The sequence below is a fragment of the Patella vulgata genome, chromosome 5, assembly GCF_932274485.2.
Source record: "Patella vulgata chromosome 5, xgPatVulg1.2, whole genome shotgun sequence".
NCBI lineage: Eukaryota > Metazoa > Mollusca > Gastropoda > Patellidae > Patella > Patella vulgata.
The window spans coordinates 51234104-51261166 of NC_065883.2; the positions used below are offsets into that span (position 1 = coordinate 51234104).

Sequence of the window (27063 nt, forward strand, 5' to 3'; positions counted from 1 at the left end):
GTTTCCATTGTATTTCAGTTTAGCCAGAGAAAAAACACTGGGTTTCTTCAAGTAAATATATAGATACTTAATGCTGGTATTGTCATACCACTTACAAGATCATATTGAAACTTATCCTTCGTGATAGTTCGCTAACAGTGGGGATTACTTCTATAAATAATACATGATTAGAATATTTACTAACTAGGCTAAGATACCACTCATTCACATATTTAATCACTACACCAGAAATATATCTCTTCCTTCATTCTTGTTCTTAGTTCATTGTCTATATCTTATAAACTTCCGAAGATATCTTCACCTTTGGATTTACCAAGCTGCCTGCATAATAATTATGAAGTGAGAGAGAGAGAGAGGGGGGGGGGGCTTATTGGCCACTAAACAAATTCTAGGTCTAACATATTATATAGTACAACTTTATTTCAATAATTCACTTGTGCATAGGGAGCAGTGCGAGGAAACAGGAGAACCCACTGAAAACCCATGAGGTTAGGCAGGGGATCCTACTTTTTGTCACATACAAGTGTGGGATGGAATCTGAGCAACTTGACTCAATGAGAGGCCTTATGATCTAAAGCATGTTACACCACACGGCCAACTACCCCTGGAATACAAAGCAATTATAATAAGAATAGCCATGAAAATTATATTGTGTACTATACTCTTTTCTGACCTCATTTCAATCTAAAGCCTTAACATTTGATAGTGAAATCTGTGGAGGGTGAATACTCTGCTGTACCTAACTATGAAAATTTGGCAGTTGGGAAGATGCCTATATAATAGGCACATGCGTACAGTTAAAATATTATCATTAACAAGGAATTAAAGAGTCATGTGGCTAGAATAATGGAATCTGTCATTGCATGCATGTCCAGACTCGGATGGTTTTATTGACCAGATTTCAAACAATATATGCAGGTATGGTCAGTGGCAAAGTTGATTTGATTGAGTAAGGTTATCTTGTGTTCATATTTATATTCTTGAAAACAATTAATGGTTATTGTTTTTTAATGTCGCAAAATTCTCTATTACAAAAGTTCTATAATAAAGATAAATTACTTGTCATATAATGATTGATAAAAACACAATATTCAGTGATAAAATGGATATAAATAGTGTATTATTCATAAAACAATAGACAATATGAAGTTGTTCATAGGGAATGTCTGTTGTGAATGAAAAAGTGTATTGTTTGATGGATAGGACCAAAAATAGTTTGTCATAAGATAAATTTTAAGGAAGCAATTTTTCATTTACTCTTCAAGTATATGAAAATTACAGCATGGAAATGCAACGTGAAAGCATATAGATTTAGTTATGTCCATTGCCTGCTATTCTTGTCCTTATGTACATGTAACAGAATTCAATTACATTGGGAAAATGAAGAAATAAATTACATTACTCAAGAAAGACAGACACAACAAGGCTCAGTGAAAAACTTTATGCATAAAAATGTTAAGGGTTGGTTTATGCTAGAAAATTGTTTATAACATTCTTGGTCATAAATATTTTATCATCATGCAATGTTTCTATCCACTAAAGGTATAACAAGTGTTTTTTATTCATTGTGCATGAAAATCCATTCCCAATACTACGATTAATTGTGCTGTTGGCTCAGTTCTACATGAAAAGATTTATTGGCATTCTTTCATGTACATGATTACCAAGATTTATCTGTAGTAATGTGACTATCAAAATGCTATTAAATTAAATAAATATGATGGCAGTTATTCATTCCGTTGCAATATAGACTATACTTTGACAAGTTAATGGCTACTTTAATTCTTAATACCATGCATTGACAGAATTTTATGATACTGAAGTGGTCATTTTTCCCTAAGACAGAATATAAGTATTGCAGATCTTATTGGATATTTGAATGGAGGATGTCGAGCTTCACTATTGATTACATCGGCTTTTCTACTACAATTTTTATTCCATTATATTTAATTTAACTTAATTTCTGATGGTACTGTCATCAATATTGATTTTCGGATCATCATACAACATCAAAGTTGCAATTTTGCTTACTAGAATGAAAATACTGACTCATTTACTGGCATTTAACTAAACCAAAAAATCTAATTTTCTTTTAACTGCTTGTTTTAAGCAAATGGTCCATTTCTGTTCTTACATTTCAAATGTCAAAGTTTTACTTCCTGAAGGTTTTAGATAAAAAAATAACTACTGAAAAGGTCATTGAAATTTTAGACAATTTTGGCAGCTTCCAATTTCTTCTCTAATACCACTCAGATATATAGTTTGATTGGATCTATCAAAGCTATTTAAGTCAATTCAGGATTCTTTTTTGCTTTATATTTTAATCCTATAGGCCACATAATCTATTGGAAGAAAAAAAGAAGATTTTAATAAATCTCAAGGTTTCTGTATTGAAATCTGTGTATAAGCTTCTCAGCAGACATTCAATTATCTTTTGATTTAAAGTCTGGCATTCTGTTTTAAAGATAATGAATTTGAATATTAAACCCTAGTCTAAAATAAACCATCTTTTAATAATTGTATTGTCTAAAACTGTACTGTTTGTCTTTCTTAGAGCTTACTGGGAAGTTAGCTGCCTGAGACTGTCCATTTACCTAATCTTTATCATTGATCTCTTATGTCCAGTTGGCTAGGGTAAAGACACGTCTGCTAAGTCAGAAGCAATTTTCAATGGGAGATTGATATAAAGCTCTTGGAAGATTTCTGTGGCTATCGAAGAAAACCAAGACAATTGACTGCTTTATCAATACTGGTGTATGAGCCAGTAGTGACCGACATAGACATTAACTAGCCATCTGGTTCTCAAGGTCATCTGATAATAATAGATTGTCATCTACTTTCTGACCACAATAAATAATCCACATGAAATGAAAACATTGAACATTAGTGTCCATTCACAAATAAAACAGGGACAATATAATTTAAATAGTAAAATCATGACATTAGGTTAGCCTGATGTATCTTAAACTTTACCTACACTATTGATATTTTATATAAAAAAAAAAAAAACGTCTTCATTAGCCCAGTTCGGAGCAAAACAGTAGGACGTTAAACCCCATTTCATTCCATTTATATAAAAAAAAAAAAAAATAAATAAATGTTGCAACCTGGTGGGAATAGCCATTTAAATGTAACTGAAATATAGTTCCTGCAAATCACAATTATATAATATATTATGTTTATGGGTCAGTAACAAAAGACAACTTGTCTCCCAGCCTTACATTGCATTCAGATTTTGATTTAGTATCTTGTCTCCAGCTTAAGGTGGAATTCAGAAGGGGATTAGTAGTAGTATCTTGTCTCCTGATCCAGTTTGGAAAATTTGAAAAAAGGTAGGTCTCGAAAAAAGATGACATCCACTTACAATACATGTGCTTTCTCTTGTGGGAGTTATGTGATATATTGTGTAGCCACCTAACGGACTAATCAATTTCATCTGCTTACCAGTACATGAAAACTAATCCAGTCTGTTTTATTTGCATAGCATCAATGTAAACGCAACCATAATTTCGATTTTGTTCAAAAATTTAGAAAGCTAATCATTTTTATCACCCAATAATACATTCTACAGTAGATATCGCTTGTGTGATAAATTTCATAATCTACTGTGATATCTCCTTAGGAGATATCGCTTTACATGAATTTGATTGGTCAGTTAAAAAGGAACTACTTTTTTTATTTTCAAAAAAACAGTTCATTTTTTATTAAAAGTAACTTCTTTTTTATATCAAAAAAGACTCGTAGGAGATTCTCTATGTATTCTGAAATTGACTATTGAAATACAGATAGATGTCCACCTTGTTAAACAAATGAACATAGACATCTTTATTTTTAACCCCCATCAAAGAGTTAAGCTTTTAACATATTTCATGTCAATGGCCAATCTGTATTGCACAACTGTATAACAGAAAGTGTCATAAAAATGATGTATTAGTGGGGATATTGTTTGCTTCATGCTGTTTAAGCTGATTAAACTAATCTCAAGGATGTAAATTAATCTCTAAATCAAGGTTACTTCAACGAATTTTATTGTGGCAAGCTTCAATTTTTAAAAAAAAGCAACATTAAAAGATCTGTTATATTGTGTTTTCTAGAAATAAAAACATAATCCTTTTCTCATCTGTGTAAAAACATGGAGATAAAACGTGCAATGCAGATGTACAATACATAAATGTGACCGGCAAAGGCAAAATGACGTACATGTCACAGACCCCTTATTTTAGATGTGACACGAAATGTGCAAGAATATGATTGTTTATAGGATCACAGTGAAATGTGGTCTGTCAACCACAATTTCTTTATATACGATGCGATACGAACAAGCCTATTTTGAATTTCAACAATTTCTGGTAATTCTTAAGTTTTTGTTGTGCAATATGATGACCTTATATATTCTCCAAGGAAGATATCTTGAAATACAGAAACAGAAGTTCCAGATGCAAGAGATGCAGAAGTCTTGTGAAGTACAATATTTTGTGTGTGCAACTGACTATATACATCATTGTTAATTTTAGCTTAATGTTAACCTAATATTTATCAACATTCCATTAAGTGTTAAAACAATAAATGTCAACGCAACATTATATTCCCCCTGATTAACTAACAGTGCTCATCTCACTCAGTGGATTTAAAAAAATACTCTGTATTCGTATTACATCTTTCTTTAAGTGCAACACAGGTGAAAAAATAAATCCCAAACACATTCATTCTGCAGTACCTACTCAGTCACACTATAGTACGTCAGAAATACATTTGGTAAGCACACAATGTATCACCTGCATGAACATTTTGCGAAAATTTCTAAAATTTTGGCAGCAAATACATTTCTCCAAAAGAGAATCTTTATGCGAAAGGTATTTATGTAAGCAACAAGTACTCCACTGTAGGAAAATGGGAACTACATTATCTTTCTGGCAAGTCATTGAACTTATAAATCTACCAACAGATGTTCAAATGGCAGGCCTGGATTCTTCAGTGTAAATATTTAAAACTTCAAGAAATCTGTCACAAATTAGTGAACTGAATTGAAAAAAACTAAAATTTACATCATCAATGTATATCTTTAATAAAGAAAATGCAAGGGATATTTTGATATTATCTTTTTTTCAAATGTACAATGTAATTGAAATAGTAATGAATTTAAAACAGCAGTATGTATACATTTTTATACGCCCACAATTTCATGTGGACGTATATTGTCGTTGCCCCTGTCCATCTGTTCGGACGTCTGTCAGCAATTGTTTGTGGACACTCTACAGGTCACAATTTTTATCCGATTTCAACGAAACCTGAAATATAGGTTTATCTCCCTAAGATCTCGGTTCCTTTAGATATTGGCATGTATCGGACCGTAACTTCATGGATTATGGCCCCTGATTGTACGGAAAATCGCGTTAGGGGTCACAATTTTTATCTGATTTTGTTGAAATTTGAAATGTAAGGTTATAACCCAAAGATCTGGGTTTCTTTCGATATTTGCGCATATCGGACTGTAACTTGCTGAATTATAGCCCCTCAATGAACGAAAAATCACGCTTTTTAGCTTGTGGTCCCTCAAGAGGTCACAATTTTTATCCGATTTTAAAAATAGTTTTAGTATATCACCGTTACACCCTAATGATGGTTGAGTTTGAAATTCGTGAAAATCGGACCAAAACTGCCAGACAAAATGGCCACCCCTCGTACGCTAATAGTGTAAATATATGGTATATCAAGGTTGTGGACTCTCGAGAAGTCACAATTTTGATCCGATTTTGATGAATCTTGAAATATATCTTTATAATCTTGTTTCCTGTCAATATTTGCGCACATCGGATCGTAACTTCCTGAATTATAGCCCTTGATTGTTCGAAAAATCACTTTTTGTTTAGCTTGTTCTCTATCCATTTCTTGCAAAATGTGGCCGTATCCTGTCTGGCAGTCACTGATTTTTTAACCTGTGACATGTGCATTATTTGCGTAATTGATTTCGTCAATGAATCTGTTTAAATGGCAGCATGCCCCATGTTTATTTTGATATGTTTCTTAGTGTTTTATCACAGTAGGGCACCCATGATGTTGTAGTTTGTTAATGTGGGGTTTGTTTAACCTTAAATCATGAAGAGTAAACTATAAAGTCTGCTCAACATGTAATTTCCAAAAACTTTGTTTTCATATACACATGTAACATAAATTTGGCCAGAATAAGCAAATATTTATCTTGTAAAAAGAATGGTGTGATTAATAAATGAGAAACTTGTTCATGCAGATACATAGTTTTTCTAAATTGCTTCAGTTCTTTGTACTTTTGTGCTAAAGACCCCTACGCGCAAGCGAATTATGGAAATAAAATTGAACCATGTGTTAGTCCCGAAATAACCTAGTTTGTGTCGATTGGATGTTAAACCCCATCTCTCTCTCTCTCTCTCTCTCTCTCTCTCTCTCTCTCTTGTTTTCTGTGGTCAAGTACACTGTTTTAGTCCTGCTTTTGATATAATGATAATTTTATAGCCTTTTTTATACGCTCACATAGAAATGTGGACGTATATTGCCGTCGCCCCCGTCCGTCTGTCCGTCCATCATCCACAATTTCTTGTGAACGCTCCAGTTGTTTTAAAATTGATATATGTTGTTTACATTATTGAGATGAAGAAGCCTTTTTAATTTCAATAATTTCCGTTTATTACATTTAGAGTTATGGCCCTTGTTTCACCTTGTTGAACCTTGTGAATGCTCTAATGCCAAAAGTTAACATCCAATCTTTGTGAAATTTACATGCGTCATTTAAATTAGTAAAGAGAAGAAGCCTATTGAATTTCAGCAATTTCCGTTTATTACTTGTGAAACAGAGGTCTATTGAATTTTAACAATTTCCATCAATAATTTCTAGAGTTATGTTGGTTGTGAACCTTGTGACTGTTTGGATGACAAAAGTGATCATCTGATCTGGATGAAATTTATATGTATTATTTAAATTAGTAAAACGAAAAAGCCTGTCAAATTTCAACAATTTCTGTAGATTAATTCCAGAGTTGAGACCCTTGTTTCAGTTTGTAGAACCTTGTGGACCCTCAAACGGCAAAAATTATAATCTGATCTGTATGGAACTGTCTTGTAAAGGCCCCCAATTACCTACAAAGGAATAAATATGCGACAACCCTTGTCGACCGCTCGGACAATTTAGCTGCTGTGGGCATATGTTTCGTTGCCTGGCAACCTATCTTTAAAAGAAAATGTAACAGGATAAACTATATAGAAGTATATATATAGCTATAAATAGCAGTAGGAATGTGGGCAGACGAGGGGAGGGAACAAAATGTATCTAAAAAAGAAACAGATTGTGATTGACAGGTTTGGAGATCAGACTTCTAGCAGGTCAATGAATACAGTAATGGTTTATCAGTTATTTAAGACAGATATTTTCCAAATGCTTTTAAATTCCGTATTCAAATTCTATAGGCCTACTGTCATCTTTAATGTGAATTGTAATAGAATTTGTCTCTGTGATAAATGGTTTGCTGATCCAAGTCAATTTACCTCTTTATGGTGACATGTCTGGATTTAGCCATGCCTTATTTGATATCTCTTGGGAACATTAAAGCAGGATGCTTTAATTCCACAAAGACATAATATATACATTCATTTGTGTTGAAGGGATTACCTTTAGATGCGACAGTGTTATAAAGATAAGCAAATCTTGAATCTAGTATTGATTTCAGTAATCTGTTCCAATATTTAATCTTTGCTGTTTAAGCAAATTTGTTTGACTTGCATTTTTTTCTTTTGTTTTGTCATTTTCCAATTCTGATAACTTCTATAAAGTAGCATTTGATGTAATATGTACATGTGTTTAGTAATCATGTAACTGATAATTTGTATCAGGTGTTCGAGAATGTGGAAGGTAAAATGTATGTATCTTGTTATCAAGTAACTTTGTAAAAAAACACAAACACATAATATGGAACAAAATTACTATTTTAATTAAAGCGATGTTTCATTGAGGGTTCTCTGAACATTATCAAGCAAATGAGAAACCTCAACGAAACATTGCTGTAATTAAAATACACTCAAAGCCATTAAAAACGCAATGCCAAATTCAAAGTTTATTTACTGCAACAACTTTTAACAAATGTACATAACAATTGACAAATCGAGATAACAAGCATCTGTGGATAATTTCATGAAAGAATTCACTACAAATGCACAAAACCAAAATGTCAGAGAACCATGGAACAAAGCAGGGGTCAGCTGAAGTCAATATCGGGTATGTCCACCCTGAAGTCGCCTTGGCATGGACTGGCACAGATGTCTCACTACACGCTGTGGTATTGTTTGCCAATGATGTTGGAGTGCCTGTGCCAACTCTGCAACAGTTAGTGGTGGCACGACTTGAGTTTGATCCCATCGTCTAAGTTCATCCCAAAGGTGTTGATCGGGTTCATGTTGGGAGACATAGCGGGTCAATCCATAACACGGACATGATGTTTGAGGGCTGAACTGACGTTGCCGTGTTCCAACAGTTCCCCTGGCAGTAGCAGTAGCCGACTTGAACCTGTTGCGCAGATGCTGTAGTCGGATGTGGCGATCTTGAGCAACAGTTGCTACAGGTGGCGCTCCAGGTCAGGGTCTATCGACAACTCTTCCAGTGGTGTGGAAGCATTGTCTGAGGCGACGGCTACCTGTGAAGCCCCCTGATCCAGCATCTGTTTTCTTGTGTAAGGCGTAGCATTTTTCCGAAGTGATTAATGTTGAAATTTTGATCTGTATTTAAAGGGCCAGATTGCAGGGAATATTAAAATCGTGAAAAAAGACAAGTGTTGCGTTTGCGTTACCGAGAACTGATATTGGATTCAAACCCAGAATTCCACAAAATGAGACCGATCACAAGTTTCACCTATGTGCCATAAGGTAGGAAAGCCCAAGAAAACGTTTACCAAAGTAGATAATTATGTAAATGCTAAAAAGACTGGGTAACATATATGTAGCTTATATCTTTGTCATCTGTTTGTTGTCATGCCAGGAGATGAGGGGGAGAAAAATGGGGTTTACCGCCCACTCAACACAAACTAGGTCATTTCTGAACCAACATATGGTTCAATTTTCTTTTAATAATTCTCTTGTGCGTAGGTGTTTTCAGCAGCGGGGGGAAACCGGAGTACACTGAGAATACCCCAATAAGTTGTGGGAAAAACCAACGAGGTTGGGCAGGTGACCCTACTCCTTGTCACGTAAAAGCTAAGAATCAAATCCTACGCATTAGACGAGTCAGCCACTCCCGCTGCATATCAACGGGATGAGAGGGGCCTGGTTTTACTGTTAATTGTCACCCGCCTTTCGAAGAAAGCAGGGGACTATTAAAATGGGTTCGTCCGTCTGTCTGTCTAGCTGTCAGTCTATCCGTTCGTCTGTCCGTCCGTCACACTTTTTGGGACACAATAACTCTAATTGAGAGAGAGAGATGGGATTTAATGTCCACTCGACACAGACTAGGTCATTTCGGGACTAACATGGGTTTTTAAAAATTTTATTTCAATAATTCCCTTGCGCGTAGGGGTCTTTAGCAGTGGGAGGAAACCGGTTGACCCGGAGATAACCCACGAGGTTGAACAGGCGACCCTACTACTTGTCACGTACAACCGGGGATTCGAAACCACGCCAGTTGGCTCAATGACAGGCCTTGTGATACAGCACGCATGTGCTAACCATTCGGGCATCCAACCGGCCAACTCTAATTGAGCTAGAGTTCGAAGATGAGCATTTTCTGCTCAGGGTTAGCAGAGATAAGCAATTTGATTGGTTGATGCTTTGGGACACGATAACTTCAGTTCTAATTAAGTGAGAGTGATGAAACTTGGTGTATAGTTTCATTGCATCAATACCTTGACTAAGTTCGATGAACATTTTCTGTTCAGGGTAGGCAGAGCGATAAGCAATTTGATTGGCAGAGACTTTGGAACACAAAAACTCTTCTTTTAATGGAGCTAGAGTGTTCAAACTTGGTGTAGGTGTTTATTAGGTCAATGCCTTGAAGGAGTTCGAAGATGAGGTTATTTTCTGCTTACGGTAAGCAGAGATAAGCAATTTGATTGGTTGATGCTTTGGGACACGATAACTTCAGTTCTAATATTGTGAGAGTGATGAAACTTGGTGTATAGTTTTATTACATCAATACCTTGACTATGTTCAATAATGAGCATTTTCTGCTCAGGGTAAGCAGAGCGATTAGCAATTTGATTGGTCGAGACTTTGTAACACACTTACTCTCATTCTTATTGAGCTAGAATGTTCACCCTTGGCTTAGGTGTCTATTAGGTGAATGCCTTGATGGAGTTCGAAGATGAGAATTTTCTGCTTAGGGTAAGCAGATATAAGCAATTTGATTGGTTGATGCTTTGGTACACGATAACTTTAGTTCTAATTAAGTGAGAGTGAGGATACTTGGTGTATAGCTTTATTACATCAATACCTTGATTAAGTTCGATGATGAAAATTTTCTGCTGAGGGTAAGCAGAGCGATAAGCAATTTAATTGGTCGAGACCTTGGAACACACTAACTCTCCTTCTAATTGAGCTCGAATGTTTAAACTTGGTGTAGGCGTTCATTACGTGAATGCCTTGATGGAGTTTGATGATGAACATTGTCTGCTTACGGTAAGCAGAGATAATCAGTCTGATTGGTTAATGATTTGGGCACGATAACTTTAGTTTTAATTAAGTGAGAGTAATGAAACGTAGAGTATAGATTCATTATATCATTACCTTGACTAAGTTCATTGATGAGAATTTGCTGCTTAGACAAACGAGCAATAAGCAATTTGATTGGTCAAGACTTTGGAACATAACAACTCTGCTTTTAATTAAGGTAGAATGTTTAAATTTGATGTAGATGTCATTAGGTGAATGTCTTGACTGATTTCAATGATTAACATTTCGAGCTAAAGCTAAGCAATTTCATTGGGCAATGCTTTGGGACAAGATAACTTTGATTCTATCTGATAGAGAGAGTGATGAAACTTAGTGTATAGTTGATAATCAGTTTGATTGCTTGATACTTTTGAAAAAATAAAAGTGCTATTAATTAATATGTGTCATCTATTTATTTTGGAATTTTGGCGGGGGACATCAGCCTCACTGTTGGCTTGTTGTCTACGATCAGAATGCCTAATAGCCTATATCTGATTTCCCTTTCCACTCTTACTCTCTCTATATTTCATGATGTAAGACAGAAAAACCAATAGATTTCCAGATTTTAGACCACTAAATAAATAATGTATGTATCTAATTGATCTGATAAAATATAAATACTACATTTATTAATTTAGAAATAGCATGCAAGCCCATTTACACTTTGTGAAAGATGATAAAGCAAGCACTTTTAAATTATACTGACAATGAACATATGATGAAAGCTTACATAGAAGCTGAGAATCACCAGTGCTGTAATTAGATAATTCTTTTAAAAGCTGCAAGAAATTTGTAAAAAATCTCAGTATTGTAATTTATTTTTTATGCTGGGATAAATCATCACCTAGAATAGAAAGCTGAAATCATTGACAATATTACACCATATTAACTATAAGACTTGGATCAATAATAAACAGTATTTAGTAGAAACAGGTCAATACCATACCTAGTCCATAAATCAGTTCTTTCACCCCAAGTAGTATCACCACAAGCATACTAATCATGTCAACCAAACCAACTAAATCTGTATTCTACAAAGAACATCATTTAATTATTTGTCTGTTGATCCTAAATTGATTTATAATAGCCTTTTTTATTGCAAGTATGAGATTTATATGAAAACTTGTGCACTGTGTTTTAAGTTACCGGATATTATTTGGCTGTAGACAGATAGGAAATCTACATTGACAACCAAGGCAAAACAAGCATTAGAAATTTCTTTAAATTCATAAATTTCTTGATAAGTTCTTTGGAGGATCTGGCGGGAGGGTTAGAAAATAAGATGATTTTAAATAAGCCATTAAAACAATTTATTTAAAAAATTTTTTAAGAAAGTTATTATGTGGGAAGACAACAAAGTGGAATATTTTAAATAACCTTACTTAGTAGTCTTTATGTTTCTTTGTTGTTGCATTAAATACATTTCTCTGGAGAATATGTTATTGTGTGGATATTCTCAAACCCTTATTCTCAATAACCTATTTGATTTAAAGGAGCTAAACGACTTTGATATAAAGGAGCAAAAGGGCTAAACTTCTTTGATTCGGGTTACAATAAAGTATTATTTATTTGGTATTTTGATTAATGATGGGACAAGCTCTGTATGATCTAGTTTTCGTTCAGTCTGTCCATTTGCTTGTGGACGCTCTAGAGGCTAAAGTTAATATCTGATTGACTCTAAAATTATACACTGTGTTTAAGGTCATGAGACAAAGAAGCCTATTGATTACTGCCATAATTATAGCCCTTAATCACTAGGTCATTTCGGGATTAACATATGGTTTAGTTTTATTTCCATAATTTGCTTGCGCGTAGGGGTCTTTAGCAGTGGGAGGAAACCGGAGGACCTGGAGAAAACCCACGAGGTTGGACAGGTGACCCTACTCCTTGTCACGTACAACCGGGGAATCAGAATGCTTTAGAAACCATAGTTATCATCTGATTGATTTTATATTTATACACCGTGTTTAAGCTTATTTATAATCGTTTCGATTGACGTTAGATTGATACACAGGGTTTAAGGTCTTGAGACAAACAAGTATATTGATTTTCAATGATTTTTGATAACTTGAACAGCTAAATCCATGATATTAAATGTTTTGTATGCTAAACGTTAGCATGGGCCAAACAAATTCTAATGATTTTCTGATAATTAATTAATGAGTTGTTACTCGTAATCAGATTTTAGTGTATTATAAATGTTTCATTACCGAAAAAAGTAAAAATATGCGACAACTCTTGTTGACTGCTCGGACGATTTAGCTGCTGTGAACGTATCTTTCGATGCCTGGCAACCAATCTTGGATCTTGGGATGCAAAATAAATAATGTTATTAACCACCTGGGCCCGGTTCCTAGAAAATTCTTAAGCACGTTCTTGTGCTTAGATTTAAGTAGACTTTCCATTTAAGTAAACTTACCTTATTTTGTGTTCTCAGAAAGTTCTTAAGAACATTCTTGTGCTTAGATTTTAAGTAGACTTCAGGGTAAACACGTTCTTATGTGTTCCAAGAAAATACTTAAGCACAACTTTGTTCTTAAACATTGTCAATGTAAGCACAAGTTCCAAGACCAACCTAAGGTCTGTTTCTTCTTCAAACAAGATGGCTGACTGTAGAGATATTTGACAGCATTTGCTATATCTTTTGATACCAAAAAGACAATTAAAAGACAAAAGAAAATCCTTTAGAAACATATTCTCGAGAAGGATGCTATATACAAAATTTTGCTTCTACCCTGAAACCAATTTTATTTTTTTGCCAATTAGTAAACAACACAAAAACAGGCTACTTTAAGATCAGGCGCTCTTACAATTATTCCGTCTGTTTGCATGTGCTTGCATTTTTTTCAGCTTGCGGAAACATTTTATATGTGTATGGGGTACATGTCAAATGCATCTAAATCGACCATTTGCCGGGAAGTTAATGTCATTGATCTATTTATAACTCTATGCAGCCAACCAATTTATGACGTAATTTGCATCTCAAAATTGTTTTCATGACGTTAGAGAACATCGTAGTCTAAATTTACCAGTCACAATGTGCTTTGACTCTTGACTTGTGCTTACATAAGATAGGTAATACATTTTGAACATGCTTTGTACAGTTTTGATCTATTACAAATGCTTGTACATTAGTTTGAACATACATACAGTATACAGTAGAATCTGCATTAAGCAGCCACCCAAGGGAATTTTCACAACTGACCGCTTAACGGGAGTGGCCTCTTAATAAAATTTCAGTGCTTTTTGTGCTGACATAAATTAAATATTACGCTTGGATGCATTGGAAGCGGTAAATTTGACCGTCGCTGAATCTTGCGCCGAACGAAAATTCTTTAATCAAATCTCGGACATAACTTAACGGGAGTGGCCTCGTAATAAAATCTTGGTGCTTTTTGTGCTGACATAAATTAAATATTACGCTTGAATGCATTGGAAGCGGTAATTTTGACCGTCGCTGAATCTTGCGCCGAACGTAAATTCTTTACTCAAATCTCGTACATAACTTCTGTATACTTGTCATTTTGTACCAACCTTCGATACTACTGTCTACCATTGTGATGCATTCGATAATATTTATCCATTTTTGTGAAGAAAATCGATGAATTAATTTTATTTTATCAAAAAAGCACATGAACAAAAAAACATCGCTAATTTTATCTCCTATTTACAGGGGATGTAACTCTGTATGTAATATTATAGGAGGCGCTAAAACGTCTGTTTAACAATAAAAATACTAGATGATCGTGACAAAACCCGGTACTTTCATTTTATTCAATCAGTATCAAATAATGTGTGGTTACGCGTGAAAACAATGATCAGGTTAGTTCTTTAATAAAACAAAAGATTAATTAATAGATAATCCCGGGTTGATTGTTATTTTTACATTTCTTTTTACCTGATCAGTGGGGGTCCAGTTAATTAACTACTCCTCACGGGATTAGCGGGGGTGTTCCAAAGAGCGACAAGATGGTATCATTCAACAATGGCCGTTGAATGGGCGATGTTTTGTTGAATTTATTAGTAAAATAGTGACCGCTGGCCGCGTTAGAGGAGTGACCGTTGAATAAAGAGATGGAACAACAGAATTTTTACGGGGGGGAATTTATCGTGACCGCTTACAAGGAGATGTCGCTGAATAGGAGTGGCTGCTCATACAGATTCTACTGTACCTTACATGTATTTACCATTATGATCAATTATGTAAATTAATTATATCCAGCTTAATTCAGCTTAAATTGGTGAAAGTTATCGGTATCTGTGCCACTAAAATCCACTCTCATGTGGGATGTCCACTTGCCACAATTTAACTAGGATTTATTTTTGTTCCTTTTATTCAGTTAACTCAATTAACATCTGTTGACATGTTTTTCAATAGCACACCATGATCCTGTGACCTTGATTAGACAACTAATCAAATTACTGGATAATCAAATCGTATCAAAGCTTTTGTCGAAAAAAAATTCATCCTCAGTATTATATGTTTCGGAAGGTAATAGATCTGAAGTCAACCAATCACAACCTGTGCATTACTGAATGCACACTACAAAGAAATGAGTGGAGTAAACAACAGACAAAATAAACACACAAAATGAACGTAAACTACAAAGAAATGAGTGGAGTAAACAACCAAAAAAAAAACCAATGCACTGTTGTTATGATTTTAATTAGACTGCCACTTACCATTTTTTAATTTGATGAATTCGTACATTAGACTTGGTATTTTGATTGTGCTTGATTTTCATCAGCATAAACAAGAAAGGGAAACTTCTATTAGAATTTAAGGTATAACTGGTCAGTTGTATCTGAAATACAGGAACAGATTTAAGGCATTGAACAATCCCCCTGTGAAAAACAAATAATTTGACGCTGGTCAGTTAGGAGTATATCTGGAAGTATTAAATTCTTGAGGATAATTATCATTCTAACACTGTCTGTTCCCTAAAGCATTTCATTAAGTATTACTGGAATGATAAATGTTGGAATGTAGAGATTATTGGTGGTGCTTTAGTCCCTTGGGTACCTTCTATCTGGTGGACGATTAATGACTGCTGTGGACGATCAATGGATTCTACACTTGATTTCTGGAAATTTATCCAGTTTGTGTCAGCTACCATCAGTTAAACTATCTATTTACCATTATGCTAAGCTTATCTGCGTAAAGTTATCCAATCCCAAGGGAATTAATAAATAAACGTCTCTTTCTGATAAAGTCTTATCAAGTGTTGTGTCCCATAAATCATACCTTTTACTTTCATAGACGTCTGCTCAAAATTCAATATTTTTCTTAAAGTTCAGATCCTTCCAGTCCAGTTTCATTATTCAATACAACAAGATGCTGGTATTTACTTAACAAACATACTAACAAATAACTGAGGTGAAATTAATTATGAGTCTTTAGATAGAACTCATTAAAGCCGTTCAGCATCATTTCAAGGAATTTAAGTTTAATCCCTAAAAGGTGTACGAGTCCAAAAATTTCCTTTCAGTATTTACAAAGATGTGATGATTTGAAAGTTTTGCAACATTTGATGATATAAACAAGCCAGGGCCATCTGTAAGGGGTTGGGTAAAATCTTTTGATGGTTCTTTCTTTAATTAGACTGATTCCATGACGAGCGATTATCTGTCATTGATGTTTTGTTTTTGTTCATTTTCTGAATTAAATGTTAGATAATTAATCTGAGTACATTTTAGTATGCCTTAAGTCGTGAAAAAATTAGATATTGTTTGAAAAATGACGATTAGCTGCTTTATGATACTGTAGCAGTGTAAATCTTCGATAATAACTAAAGACTGGAACTATATTTGAGACTATTTATTACCGGAAAACATTTAACATCATATACGGAGAACAGCACGTCTGACAAGCAGAGTAACTGTCCTGGAATCGGGATAAAACCTAGAATGCTATATAAATGTACAAATCGGTATTTGTAATAAAATAGTATCTAAGGAATTAACAATATACCCCAACTATACTAATAACAATTAAAGAGAAAAGATTAAAATATAAAAGACATTGCAATAAAATAAAACAATATAAGGCAGTAATTAAACTCATTAATGTGTCAGCTGTCAACCGTCTGTCAATATATTAGTAGCTTAACGTCTAATTAAAATGAGGGATTAACAGAAATATAAGAATAATAGAAACGTTTAATTCATAAATTTATCAACATTATAATACACTAAATTATTTATAGTGTTTATGTTAACTGATGGAAATAATATACTGGAGGCGGTACAAACCTATTTTATCTGTTGCACTTTTACAGGTTAAAAAAAATCCTAATGTCCTAATGAATTAAAACTTGTATCTAGAAGTTATAATTATACCTCCATGATTTTTGTTATACATGTAAAATGTTATCTATAAGGTAACTTCCATCAGATGTAATGAAATCTTAACCTGTTTATAATAGTATAAAAGAAACTACAGCAATATTTAATTGTAGGAATTCTTCAGGAAGCACACTTTGATTTGTACTATTTGATAAACAATTGATCTTGACAAGATTATTGTGAGAATCCCAGCAGTTTATTTTACATTAATTATACTCAAACCCCAATAATCAAAAAAAAAATTTGTTTAACCTAAAAAATTAAGACAGAAATTACAAAAAAAAATAACAACTATTGGGTTAAAAATCAATTTACTGTTCATCACGATTGATTAGCTCCATGGAAGATGAAGAAACAACTCTCTAGCTAACGATGTCTTAACTATCAGAACTCCATACTAAATCTATCTGACATGTCACTCAAAATGTCAATCATGAATTCCAGAATCAAGTCATGCAACATAATTTCTCTACAATACATAGATTACATCAGATTTGCAACTTGACGTCTTTTAATCAGGTTTGTCAATAAGCAGGACCAAATATGACATAACAAAGTATAATCTACTGATTGAATAGTTCTGATTAAAGTATCAACCAGACAATGTAAACATGCATACAAGCAGGGCTCACACTGGCTTTCAGTTTTTTTCTGCCAAAATCGATGATAATTTTTATGTACAAAAATATTCATATTTTTTTCCGACAACTGGAATATTTCATCTGCCAAAAATGTGTGATAAAAAAGACAACATGTAACATTTTTATACAGCCACATTTTCATGTGGACGTATTATGCCGTCGCCCCTGTCCGTCTGGACGTCCGTCCGTCAGTCCACAATTGTTTGTGGAATCTCTACAGGTCCGATTTTGACGAAACTTGAAATATAGGTTTATCCCCAAAAGATCTCGGCTGCTTTCGATATTGGCATGTATCGGATCGAAACTTCATGGATTATGGCCCCTGATTGTACGAAAAATCACGTTTTTAGCTTGTGGACCCTATAGAGGTCACAATTTTTATCCGATTTTGTTGAAACTTGATATGTAAGTTTATAACCCAAAGATCTCGGTTCCTTTCGATATTTTCGCATATCGGACCGAAACTTCCTGAATTATGGCCCCTGATTGTACGAAAAATCACGTTTTTAGCTTGTGGACCCTATAGAGGTCATAATTTTTATCTGATTTAAAAAAACGTATTGTTATATCACCGTTACACCCTAAGGACGGCTGAGTTCGAATTGACAGACAAAATGGCCGCCGTTCGTTCTCAAATAGCATAAAAATATGGTATATCAAGGTTGTGGACCCTATAGAGGTCACAATTTGTATCCGATTTTGTTGAAACTTGAAATGTAAGTTTATAACGCAAAGATCTCAGTTCCTTTCGAAATTTGCACATATCGAATTGTAATTTCCTGAATTATGGCCCTTAATTGTAGGAAAAATCACTTTCTTTTTAGCTTGTTTTCTATCCATCTCTCGAAAATGTGGACGTATCCTGCCTGGCAGCCGCTGGTTGTCTTTCTATTGTCTGGACAGAAATTCTTCATTTTTCTAAGCTATATAAACAGAAATTACTGCCCCCCCCCCTCAAATTTATATTTTACTGGCTGATCTTAGTTGGTAGGTCCAGGAATATAGTCAAATTGAAAAAAGAAATGAATGTATAAATTGTCAGTAAAAAATTGAAAAATGGCTGAGTCCCCCTTATGATTACACCAACCCATAATTTCACTTATTTCATTGTCTAGCCAATCATCAGGTGATGGAAGCATCATTAAGTTTTTTGTCTCTTCTGATGAAAATTGTAATGAGGCATGACTTGGTTGGTTTATTAAAGATTGATTCAGACTTATACTATAAGATAAAACATGTCTTCTGAGGTTAGAATGGAGGCTTCGGTCTATATGTGGATTTGAATTTGTTCAAACTGGTAAAAGGGCCAGTTTGACCTTTTCCTTAGTTCGCTTTGAAATGTATTTTAGGTATATCAATGGTAAACATGGTTCTATTATCATTGTATTATTAGATTATTGAGATATCAAATGTCCAAAGAAATATTTTAATTTGTCTTGATTTAATCTTTTGGTAATATGATAGTTATATATCATCCTGTGGTAGATGCAAGATATTTGGTTGGGGGTGGGAGGGTACCGTAGAAAATTTTAAAAAATCAGGGTGTCAATGATGATTTGTGACACATATATTATATCACATCCTCCATCACCCCAACTAACAAAAAGAAGTTCAAATTTAAACTTTCATTTTATACTTTTATTTAGGGGGTGGGGGCTGTATAGTGGATCCACTGCTGTTGACATCCAAATAGCATTGATTACGAAAGACACACAATGTAACTATAATTAAGAACAAAGAAAAAGATATTTTGAAAACTTATGTTGATCAAGATTATTGAGAAAATCTTTACATGTGCTAATTTAATCTATTTGACTATTCATTACATATGTATATATGAGTGATTACAGACTTGATGTTTCTGATATTGAATCTCATGGAGCTTTTTCTCTGAGTAAATCTTACTTTTTCATTGTTTATATTTGATGATGATTAGAGATCTAGACAATAACAATCTGGAATCATGTCTGTATTATGACTTAATCTTGTTTTTATGCCTTACAGAGATTGATGGATGGAATCATATGAACAGATCTTAATGTAAGTTATATTTTGTCTATGATCAAGTTAGATATTCAATAGAAAATTTAAAACTACCTTGTCTGATGTAGTAAACCGCCTGAGCACTTGTTTAAAAGGAGACATTTAAAATGACAAAACCAAAAAAGACTTTAATGCCGACCTTTAGAGGCCCTAAGCACTGAAATTATTGTGTTGCCCCCATATATATGTCATTCAAAATAAACTGTAAAATATATTTTACCTTATATAATGTTGTGGATCCTGTCTGAACTTTATCTAGTCTAGTCATTCAGATGTGATGAAAAAACGTTAAAGATCCCTTGGCAGTTGGAATTCGATATACGAGTAGGCCGTAGCGCCGATGTCGGGAAAAATTTCCCTCATAGCACCTTGTATGGCGTATGCCCGTCTTCATTATCCCAATCGGAGCAGAACAGCAGGACATTAAACCAAATATTCTAGCTCAAGTTTTTCACAAAATCTATTTCTCCTTATCAAATACTAGCAGGGTACCCTGGGGACCAAATTCGCACGGGACCCAAATTCATCTGGAACCCAAATTTGCCCCATGGCTGAAATTTGATGGCCTAAAACATTCACGGGGTCATGCTGGTTAATTTGATACCCGATAAATGTGGGGGTGGATAGCGGCGACAAAGCATGATTCGCCTGGGGCCCAAATTTGATGCCTTAAAATATTCACGGGGTCATGCTGGTTAATTTGATACCACATATGTGGTGTGGATCTTTAATTTTATTTATATAGATTCTAGCTAAATTTTTCACAAATTCCAAAGCTTATTTCATAAAATTATAAGAAAATTTGATTATGACATTCTGTAAATCTTATAACTAATTAAATTCTATTCTGATGTCATTTCTTGATAACCTAAGAGAAAAAACTATTGGTGAGAAAAACTGGAGCCAGTGTCAGAAATAGCATGCTGTTCTAATTATTGTCTGACAGATTGAAGAAAATACCAGATTTACTTTCTAGTGCCTATTACTTAAATACGTTTACTGTTATAGTGTTAAACTGAACTCACCTCTTGTTTATTTAAGTTAATTTTATATTTGTATGAATGATCAAATCTGAATTTGAACAGAATTTAATTTTTTAATGCTTTGATATAGATTTGATATAGATTTACTTTGCCGCTTGATTTATTTAATATAAGAAGGTTAAGAGATTTTGGTTTTATCAGTAGGTTTTTATACGCCCACATTTTCATGTGGACGTATATTGTCGTCGCCCCTGTCCGTCAATCCGTCCACAACTTCATGGATTATGGCCCCTGATTGTACGGAAAATCATGTTTTTAGCTTGTGGAGGTCACAATTTTAAATCGATATTTAAGAAACTTGACATGCATGTTTATAACCCAAAGATTTTGGTTCCTTTTGATATTTGTGCATATCGGATCGTAACTTCCTGACTTGTGACCCCTGATTGTACGAAAAATCGCCTTTTTTAGCTTGTGGTCCCTCTGGAGGTCACAATTATTATCCAATTTAAATAACCGTTTGATTGTATCACTTTTACACCGTAATGAAGGTTGAGATTGAATTTCGTGAAAATCGGACCAAAATTTCTGGACAAAATGGCCGCCGCTTGTACACGAATAGTGTAAAAATATGGTATATCAAGGTTGTGAACCCTGTATAGAGGTCACAATTTTCACCCGATTTTGATGAAACTTGAAATGCATGTTTATAACCCAAAGATCTTGGATCCTTGCGATATTTGCGCATATCAGATAGTAACTTCCTGATTTATGGCCCGTGATTGTACGAACAATCGCGTTTTTAGCTTTTGGTCCTTCTAGAGGTCACAATTATTATCTGCTTTATAAAAACGTTCAAATATATCACTGTTACACCGTATTGTTGGATGAGTTTGAAATTCATGAAAATCGGACCCAAACTGCTTTTAGCTTGTGGTCCCTCTAGGGGTCACAATTAGTATCTGATTTAAAAGATAGTTTGAGTATATCATCGTTACAACATAATGTTGGTTGAATTCCGTGAAAATCCTACCAGAACTGTCAGACAAAATGGCCGTCCCTTGTACGCAAATAGTGTAAACATCTGGTATATCAAGGTTATGGACCCGCTAGAGGTCACAATTTTGATCCGATTTCGATGAAACTTGAAATGCATGTTTATAACCCACAGATCTTGGTTCCTTTCGATATTCGCGTATCTTGGATCGTAACTTCCTGAATTATGGCCTTTGATTGTTCAAAAAATCCCTTTTTGTTTAGCTTATTCTCTATCCACTTCTTGCAAAATGTGTGCATATCCTGCCTGGCAGCCACTGGTTGTATGCTTAAATTCAGCAAGTATTATATCAAACTTTATATTTATGGATATAGGGTTAAAAATAGGTACATTTATTTTGACTGCCTTCCCCCTAGACGCTGGCTCGCTAGTCTGGAGGTTGGGTGTTCGATCCCTGCATTGGCCGAGAAAGTTCATCCAGATTTTCCGACGTGGTTCCCCCTTGTCAGTGATGCAGGATGGAGGGCCTGACAAGGACAGCTGTCTAGTCATTTGGATAGGATGAAAAACCGAGGATCTGTGTACACATTGACGTGCACATAAAAGATCCCTTGACAGTTGAAATTCGATATAAGAGTAAGCTGTAGTGCCGCTGTCCTGGCAAAATTTCCCTCATAGCACACTGTATGCCCGTCTTCATTAGCCCAATTCGGAGCAGAACAGTAGGACGTTAAACCCCATTTCATTTCATTTCATTTCTGTATAGCCCCCATATTCCTGAAGCAATGGCCCAAGAAATCCCTCTCTGGCCATTGCTGGATTGGCTTCTGATACTTGAGCTTTTGAGGGAGTGTGTCTATTCTTCCTGTTCAATCAGATCTATCCCAAGTACAGCAACATGACGGCCCTTTGTTTAATCTGGGGTCTTCCCTAAAACTTTGGACAGTCATTTAATATATTAAAAACTGTGAACATGTTATTCATCTCCACGTGTTTGTTCATATTGGTCATTACCTATTATTTACATTGTACGCATTTTCGATAGCCTCGTTTGTCACACAATTAGTTTTTCTGCAATATTCTGCTATGCACTGGTTAGTGGAGCATAATACATTTCGGGAGTAATGATGTAACATAATGTAAACATATGTAGAGCTCTGTTTAAACCCGAATGATTTTGTTACGCTGTAATGTTGATGTAATATTGGTTGTTGATCCGACTGTCGACCAGTCACATTTTGGAACAGAAATATGCTGTTATTACAGCAGTGTCTGCGTCTAATCAAACGAAACACTGCGAGGAGTATGTATAGCCCCCAGTCTTGATCTGTTTACTATGAATTTGTAATTGACATCTATGTTATAATGATAGTATAAAAAACATCAGTTCTGAAATGTTAATTTCTGGTAAGAATGTGTTTATAGTAGATGTTAAAATGTTTAAAAACCAAGGCTGTCTAAGAATTGATGGTTGAAGTATGTGACATAATGTGTGAACAAAACTATAACTTTCTCATCAGTTTGTGATTATAAAATTATATGCTCCTCTGTTTAAATTCATCTACAAACGGCTTTTAAGTGTCTTTATACGCCCACATTGAAATGTGGTCGTATATTGTTGTTGTCCCTGTCCGCCCGTCAGGTGGTATGGCGCTCCGGCGTCCACAAGCAAAGTTAATTTCCGATTGACTTTAATTTTATACACAGTGTTTGAGGTCAAGAGACGAAAAATCAAATTGATTTTCAACAATTTCCGATAATTACTGCCAAAGTTATGGCCCTTGATCACTTTTAAAAATCTTGTGATGCTCTAGAGGCTAAAGTTATCATCCGATTGACTTCAGATTGATACACATAGTTTAAGGTCTTGAGACGAACAAGTATATTGTTTTTCAATGAATTTTTATGACGTGAACAGCTAAATCCATGATGTTAAAAGTTTTGTATACTAAACGTTAGCATGGGGCAGAACTTTATAAAAACTAAACAAATTCTAATGGTTTTCTGATAATTACTTCACTGCACGGATGATTTAGCTGCTGTGGGCGTATGTTTCGTTGCCTGGCAACATAAACATAAAATTATATTTCTCAGATCGGTTTTCATGGCCCTGTTTGCATCAAAATGAAACAAATAGTTACAATTGTTAAGGCTAGAAACATTAGTCTTAAAATTGCGTCGTAAAACTGAGCCAAAATCTGCTACTGTCTGAACCGTCGTAAATTTTAATCGGATTTCTTCGATTATGAACAAACTACTTAACTTTGGGTATTATAAACTTACCTGTGTGTTTGAAATCGCCTCCCGTTAAATAAAATCCATTAAACAACTAAATATCCCAACGAATAAAAGAGTTCTCTTTTGTAAAATTGAACTCCTCACAAACTTTGGTCATCGAGAAATACAAAAATGGAAGCTAATTACGTCACTTATCGGGATAGATCATTTCATGCAAAGTGGGCGCAAGACTTCTATATCATAACAGTGTCTGGCTTTTCTACGACAATTCAAATTTTGTGTATGAATAAGCTATTACTCTCGGACCCATGCAGTAATGAGTATGGGAGTTTGCAAACATAAATTAACCTGTAGTCCGTTATTTTGTTTCCGTCTGGTATTAATTATTTGATTAGAGAGTAGGGTGAGATTATTTCTTATGAACACAGGTGCAGAACAAAAAGAACGACATTCGTTTTACGGGCCTTGAATCTCACCATTTTGAATATCTTTAATATTTCCTGTCAATTAAACTCAGCAATCTGCTATAGCCCCGAGGTAAATCCGTAAATGCCGATGTATTACACATTTTTTTCGGCAAAATAAATAGCCGTGGCCATTGAATCATTGAATACGTATGTAACGTTATTTTATTTTTATAAATTATACATTATTCATATCAATCTTCGAATATTATTTCCATTGTGCAAAAACTGTTCAAAATTTTATAATCGTGTGTCCGAAAATTTTGGCTTCGTTTTGAAATTCACAGGGCAATGTATTAATCACAAGTACAATTCCATTTTGAAATCCATAGAGAATGGAATTTTCCGATGGCATTTCGTAGATCACGATCATGCCTCAGCCAATCAACGCTTTGAACTCCAGTTCCCATGCCATATAAGTTACCGTATGCTTCACATATGCAGAGAAAATGGTTAAATTTAGCTTGAAACTTGCACAAGTTTTTCCCACGGTCAGAATAATTAACACACCGGACCTAATAATACACACAATCTGCGATGCCTATTTTGATGAGTGATTTTTTGTTTTAAATACATCTTTATAAAGACGATAAATGATGTTTAGTCATCCTGAGCTATTCTTGTGAAGAATGTTTCGATTTCAGTATCTGTCGACAGGGCCGGCGGAAGCAATTCTTGATTGGGGGGGCTTCCATCCTAGGTCCTTATAGGTGTGGGTCCAGGGGCCGCAATAACCTGGAGAGAAGAGTACTTGCGGCCAAGTTATTGGGGGGGCTAAAGCCATCCCTAGCTCCCCCACTCCGCTGGACCTGGTCGAATAAACAATGATAACATAATTTTATCAGGAATATTATTGACGTGAACAGTCAGAACGTAAATTAAATATGGAAATTATTGAGAAGCGGTGACCTTTTTTTTTTCATTTTTCATATGGTAATCATAAAACTTTGAAAATGGACTAATAACCATAAAGCATTCAGATTAGACCCTGTTATGATGATCTATTAGAATTATGAAATAAAGTGTGTTTATTTATAAATGTTAGCCACAAAGTTGCCTATAATTGACAGGGATATAATATAATTTATATAAATATGTATAATATAAAGGGTATTTACAATTATGGGGTGATGATGATGTGAAAAGCAATATACAAATATCTGTGTAATCGGTGACATATTCATTGTGAATATAATTTAGTAGACAGACAATTAATTGTTTCTGAATTAATGTTATTGTCTTCAGTTGCTATTTTTGTTGCCCAAACTCAAATGATCGGAAAGGTCGCGCGTTGTTGTGATTGCAACACATGTGATTGTCAAAATTTGTCAACATGACTATGGGGGAAAACTCTTATTTTAACAACTTGATTGTAAATATACCCGCTTAAAACGACAACAGAATCATGGTTTGCTCAACAAGTTTTGATGTCATCTCATAACTAATATTTCCATAATCATCGATTTCACTTAAAGATACATTATGGGAGATTTTTATAGAGAGTTGACCATTCTTGGTTTAACAGTTCAAAAGTAGATGATGAAAGAAGAATATATTGAAAATTTCAGTCAAATTACTTTATTCTGAACATAGTTATCATCGTTGTAATATTTGACTAGAAATGGTAGTGAAATGTGCCTTCACCTTGGCCGATCGTTTGATTGACAGGCGTTAACTCCACCTACATATCTCGATTATCAAGTAATGTTTTCAATGTCATGCGGAAACGCTCTACACCGGCCTCGCTAAGTACACTCTATCATTCAGCCTCGATCTAACTGACATATTCTCATCAGGGTGCGCCATAATTGAATTAATCAATAAGTGAAATCCTATTTGAATCCGAGCTGTAGCCGAGCCATCCGTGGGTCTACCGAGTTGATTTTGGGCTTGTTGTTTAAATAAAGATCTAATTTATAATTTCTATAACATCTGAAGCCTAAATTAAGACTTGCAATAATCAGATTTTGCTCTTGCATAATGTATGTTTAATGATGGTCATCATAGTGCCATTCCCACGAAATCATAGATACTGGGTTGACCAAACTTAGCATCTTCTCAGTACAACACCATTGAGGTACATCAGTACCAAATTCTGTGCAAAAAGGCAACTGGTTTATAACAGCAACATTTGAGGACAGTACCATCTGATGGGCAAGATTTTCCACATATTGGGTTTGTTTGCAGAAACTTGGTTAAGAAAATGGCTTGATGTCATTAGTAAATTGGGTTGAATGGAACCTTTGTGAATACAGAAATGTACCCGGGATATATTTCTATTATACCTCTGTTATCCAAAGACCCCTTCTGTTACATTAACAGAATGTTGTTACAGTACTTGCTCTACAAGTAGGACAAACTATTATGTAATAAGCTTGAAGTAGTTTATATAAGAAATGAGGCAACTGTTTACTTTTTCTATTCTTCTGTTGGCTGTTCCAAAAGTAGAAGTGGGTAGTAGTCTGATGATATATTTGAAGTTTTACGCTATTTATGTATGTTTACTATGTGTACAATTGGATGTATGTGTGGCAATATGTATGAAATGTTTATCCTCTGCAGTTGTTGGCAAGTTTTGATGGAAGCCGACTGTGCCTCATGTTACTTTTGGGATACGATGTGTTGTTACAGGTTGGGGTTATTGCTCTCTGCTCTTTTCTACTATTGGCTCATACAGACTTTCAGAATTG

General features: G+C 34.6%; 1 protein-coding gene across 4 annotated transcripts in view; it reads left to right on the top strand.

The window, feature by feature from the left end:
• Window positions 1-27063, top strand: part of LOC126821175 (poly(rC)-binding protein 3) — a 185617-nt gene that overhangs the window by 25194 nt on the left and 133360 nt on the right. For 3 of the 4 annotated variants that reach the window (XM_050549561.2, XM_050549569.2, XM_050549568.2), the window contains exon 2: window positions 19653-19688. The exons of the other annotated variant lie outside the window; for it this stretch is intronic. The gene's annotated coding sequence lies outside the window, so the exon portion shown is untranslated. The remainder of the gene's footprint in view (window positions 1-19652; window positions 19689-27063) is intronic. 4 annotated transcript variants of the gene reach the window in all.